The 5,797-nt window shown below is 31.0% G+C and overlaps 1 pseudogene; it reads right to left on the bottom strand.

The window, feature by feature from the left end:
- Positions 1-1,674: 1,674 nt before the first annotated feature.
- On the bottom strand, positions 1,675-2,196 carry LOC147389351 (zinc finger A20 and AN1 domain-containing stress-associated protein 1 pseudogene; annotated as a pseudogene).
- Between the last annotated feature and the right edge of the window lie 3,601 nt (positions 2,197-5,797).

Raw genomic sequence — 5,797 nt, 5'->3', positions numbered from 1 at the left:
AATCAGTATTCAAAAACAACAATCAATTCAAACCAACCTTGATTCAGATCAATTCTCAATTCTCATACTTATTATTTTCAATAGTAAAACTAAAATAGTTATAACTTAAAACTAAGCAAAATATATATTAGATAAAGCATTACGCATAACACATAACACACATAAACAAAGTATCAACATATTTATTATTTCAACATAAACAAAGCATCACACATAATACATTAAAAATAAAAATCATTTAATACATACCTTGTAAGAGATGATTGAAGATCAAAATCATTTTTAAAATCAAATGTTGTTTGTTACTTATTCAAAGTCGAAACCAAATGTTGTGTTGTTGTTGTGTGATTAAAAGTAGGGGAACACATTTTTTATGAGTTTTTGTTAGAAAAAAAAAACATAGGAAATGAAGTTGAAGACTTTGATAAGTAACATCTAACACACTAACATAGTTGAGAGAGAAAGAGAGAGACTAGAAGAACGAAACTAAGAAAGGGTTTTATTTTTAAATAAATATATTATAATAGATATAAAAATTGGTTCGATTCTTGGATTGGTTTGGTTCTATTATACCCCTAATCTAGAACTGAACCAAATCAATCGAATTTTTTTTTTACAATCCGCATCTGAATCAAATCATGTTCAATCCAAACTAATCCAATCCGAAAGTCTCGAATTGGTTCGATTCTCGGATTTACCTAATCCAATGTGCACCCCTAGATAAATTGTACTAAGATATGTAGTTTCCATTTTCATCAAATCAATAAAAACTTATTTTGATCTTATTTCACACATTTCGAAGTGGTTTATGAAAATTGTTGGTGACACCTACCATGATTTTCATGATTAAAATGTATAAATGACATGATAATGATTCGTTTGAAAAATCAATGAAATAATAACCTCAGTGTCTTTGTTATCACCACCATCATTATTACCAAATCACTATCAAGTGGCCAAACTTTTTATTTTTGAATTTTTAAAATTAAATTAATACATGTATGAAGTATATGTAGCATATTTTCCATTTATTAGATTTTTATCCAAATTTTAGACCGGATTTGCGCAATCCAAAATTGAATAGAACTCATAATTTTCACAAATCGAATTTTTGTCATATTCCAAATTGTTATCAAAACGATTCGAGTTAATGATTTTTTCAAAATTAAAAATAATAAATTTTTAGAAGAATAACTCATTTTAAGCTCCAATCAATAATTTATATAAAAATTTGAATAATTTTATATAAATACCTTAAATCATCTATAATATAGAAAAAAAGAAATGACAAAATAAATCGATTCTAAATACCCAGGGGCATCCATTGGCTAAAACTTAAGGATCCGGTACCATTTTAGCCTCTAATTAGTTCCAATAAATAGAGGAAATCAAAATCGATTTCGATTCCAATTCGGTTAAATGGGTACCCGTTACAGACAACTATCAACCAAATAAATAATATTTACCTTACAATTACCAAGCCATATTAAATTTTTCATCACAAAACCAATCAGTCATTATTGCTTTCCATTCCATTCCTCCAAACCAACCCAAAAAAAAAAAAAAATGTAAAATCCATACAGAAAAGAAACCTCTCACTCACATACTCAAACTTTTGACTGTTAAAAAGACAAAAATACCCCTAAAAACAAAGCAGCAGAGCCAACACATGAGTCAAGAAAAACCATCCCAATTCCTAGAACTCTTCACCACTGGATTAGCCTTAGCGATTGCATCACGACCCATCTCCTTGAAATCGAACTTACAATCGTGAAACTCCGGGTACCGATGAGTGGAACAAAAAGTACTCCCACATCTGCATTCGAACCCCATTAACCTGACCCGCTTATTACAGCTCATGCACCGGTTCTTCACACCCGGATCCGATTTCACTGTAGCAGAATTCGATGTTTTCGAAGTTGAAGATGAGTCAAATTCCGCGGAAGTAGTAGTGATCGATTGTGGTTGAATGATTGTTGTTGATGGAATTGATTTAGGGTTTAGAGATTTCTCAACAGCTACTTTGGCTGAGGCCTCTTGTTCTTCTTTTTTGAGGAAATCTCTATAACACTTTGAGCAGAGATTCATCGTCGCTGCCGTACCGAAGAAACCGCATCCGTTCGCACAGAGTCGATGGCTTTCGAGTTGTTCACATTCGGTTCGATCCATTCGGTTCCAACTATCTTCAGAACTCATCTTCTTCTCTCTCTCTCTCTCTCTCTCTCTCTCTCTCTCTGGATTTCTACAAAACTACGAAGAAACACTAAGCTAAGGTTAGAGTTTCAATAGATTATTATGTAGTGAGATGGGGCACATAGGATTCATATATATATAGAGAATTAAGGAAACTTTCTACCAATGTCTTCTAGTACAAGGATTCAATTTTAACCGTTTATTGGTCTACATCCAAATTAATCTGAACCGTCCAAATCACTGACTCCAAGTTTGTTATGAATTAGGATAACAAATCATCCCTATCCCATTATAAGGGATCATGAAATATCGGACGGTTGAGAAGATATCTAAATAGTAGTAGAAGTCAAATAGAAGACTGAAAAACAAATCATTTGAGAAGAGTTAGGTCTCTTTTACCTCTTTTCCTTCTCCAATTTGAGATTACAAATCTATTAAATAAAAATATAAATAAAAAATTAAAGGAAAAAAATAAAATTAAAGACAAATCAAGAGAGCTTATCTCTTTTTCGAGTGTAAACACATGAAGAAAGAAGAGTAAGTCTAGATTTACTAATTTAATAAGATTTCAAATCTTGCTAATGTTGGTTGAGGTCATTTTGAGGAATCCAAAAACATGATCTGATGCTACAGTGAAAGATAAAATTCTATGATTTTAAATAATAATTTTTTTTATTAAAAAATATTTACTTTTCATTGATAAATTTTAATTTTAAATTTATGAGTTCGGTGGGAGTTCAGTAACCGTTTATTTACAAAATCTTGGATTAAGCCCAAAATAATTATTTTTTTGACTTTAATATGATTAGAAATCTGACTAAGTTAGTAAGGAAAGTGTTTCTACAATGCCCGTTGCGTCACACACGCATCAAACAAGGAAATCTGAAGGGCAAACACTTTCCTTACTAACATTGTAAGATCTTAAGCCTTACAACATCAGCAATCCAACATCCCAGCCCTCTAAATATCATGGAAAAACTCATATTCAACACACACACAAAAAAGTCAAAAATTTTTTTTACTTTCTTTCTTTTTTCCTTGATAGATGCTTTTGAAGATGGATGGCTACTGAACATCCACCTAACTCCCAACCTTATTATTAAAATTCAATGGTGAAATATAATAATTTTTTGGGTTTTTTTTTTTTTTTCTTTCTTTAAAGTTCATAGAAAATTCTACAATGCTGTGCGTTGGATCTTGTATTTGGAAGTCACAAGGTGGTCCCAAGAACCTTCCTAAGGGTGAAATCCTTACCTTAGTAAGGCTAATGGGACCCATGGTTTTTAAACTTGTCTGAGATCGAGACGTATCGTCCGAGTTAACTCGATATCAGAGTTGAACGAGATTAACTCACAAAGTCATTTTTTGATCGAGTTTTACGTCTCACGTTAAATTTTTTGAGTTATCTCACAAGACGTCTCAAACGTATCGGAAAACTCGTCCGAGACGACTCGATATCGGAGTTGAACGAGACGCGATACCGAATTTAAAAATCATGATCGGACCATGGTTTTAAAACTCGTCTGAGACTGAGATGTATCATCCAAGTTAACTCGGTATCGGAGCTGATCGAGACCAACTCCCTAATAAATTGTTTCCCATGTAATCTATTACATTTTTTATCTTGAATAAATTTCTTTCCAACATGGTATTTATGTGAAAAAAATACTGAACATTAAATTAATGGGGCATTTTTATTTTATTTTGTAATTTTATCTTTACCCAATAAGTGATTTTTGTTGTTTCACATATAATTTTTATATAGGAAAAGTCGATTTAAAGAATATTCTTCTAAAAATTCATCTCAAAATTAAGTGTTTTTTAGTTTATTGTGTTATCTTCATCTTTAAAGAAAGAAAGAAAAAGTGAAAATGAGGAGACTTTCAAGTTTATATGAGAACTCTTATAGGTGGGATCCACCATGATTTCGATAATAGATTTTAAACTATATTTTTAAATTTAAAAAACATGCAGTATAATAAAATTTATAATTAATTTAGTAGATTAATTATAAAATTAGTACAATGCAAAACAGTTGAAATCAACTAGTCATTTTTGGGTCTAATAATGTGTTGAATGTATATTTTCCTCCACTGTTGGGTGTATCATACCCTAGTTAAGCCCCGTGATCATCACCCTCTTATATTTATAGTTCTCCCTCTCTCCAACAAATCCATTTTTGGGAGTATTTAGTTGGTTAACATGATATCAGAGAGCTAGATTTGTATAGATCATGAGATCAAATATTTCCACCCTTGTGGGTGATGATGGGAAGTGTTGAGTGTATATTTTCTTTCACTCCTCTCAAGAGTGTCACACCCAGTTAAGTCTTGTAACCCTCTTAAATTCATAGTTCCCCCTCTCTCCAACAAAATGATCTTTTAAAGTAATTGGTTGGTTAACATAATATCAAAGAGCTAAGTTCGTATAGGTCACAGGTGCATATGGGTGAGGGGGAGTGTTGAGTGTATTTGTTCCTCCACTCTCACGAGTGTTGTACCCTAATTAAGCAGGCGTCCTCACACTCTCCAATAGATCAGTCTTTTGGAGTAGTTAATTAGTTAGTTAAGATGTTCGTTTACCCCAAATTTTGGAAGATTAAAAATTCCCCCACTTTTACATATAACCACATTATTATAAAGTCATTTTCTTTCAAAAGAATATAATTTCAATTCCACCACCTTAGTTAGTTACGAGCTTTCTAAAATTACAAAATTATCTTTCTTATTATTTTATTTACTTAGTTACTTTGATTAATATTTTAAATTATGAAAAAATATTATGATATATTAAATGATAATAATACAATATAAATTACATTGTCATATAAAATATTAAAACATATACAAAATCCTAACTTTTGTAATACGAATGCGTTTGCATATGCTGCCTACTATTATATTATCTATTATAAAAAAAGAAGAACTGAGCGCATTTTTGTTTCTTAGATTATTTTGAAATTTCATTTGTATCCCTACCCCAGTGGGAATTTTTGTTCTCGGATTATTTTGAAGAATTGTGAGAATTTTTGTTCTTAGATTATTTTGAAACACCCTTCTTAAAATGGTACCTTGTTTCAATCGTGTGCACACACCCACATCCAACATGCATCTCATTCTTGCATTGTGTTTATTTTATTAAGTATTTTATAAATGACAAAATTTAACAAGGTAACCTCATAGGGTGGAGAGAATGGGCACCTAACTCTTTTCCCATTTTCTAACCGGACCTCTATACCTAGAGTCAAGGTAGACCATACCCTTTATCCATACGAGAGTTATAACTATGCTTTGAAAAATCTATTTGCTCAAAAATCCTTTTGGGTGGTCATTCACACCTTTTTTTTTTATCTAAAAAAAATGGTGGTGACTCCAAACTTTGTGATAACAAGATTTTTATTTTTTCATAGTCAAAAATCATACTGCCACACAGTATAAAATTTTAACTTTGAGTCATAAAAAAACTAAAATATAAGCATGCAAACTTAAAAGGGTTTCTGTAACGCCATGAAAATTTATTATGTATATCGAGGAATTTTGTCAATTATGATGACATGCTTTCTTATTTAGTTTTAAAAAAAATATTAAAAATAAATTGTGATGTT

This window comes from Akebia trifoliata, chromosome 12 (genome assembly GCF_017979445.1).
Source record: "Akebia trifoliata isolate Shusen 1 chromosome 12, ASM1797944v1, whole genome shotgun sequence".
In the NCBI taxonomy this organism is placed as follows: domain Eukaryota; kingdom Viridiplantae; phylum Streptophyta; class Magnoliopsida; order Ranunculales; family Lardizabalaceae; genus Akebia; species Akebia trifoliata.
Note: the sequence above shows the minus strand (reverse complement) of the source record. Positions and strands in the feature narration are given on the sequence as shown.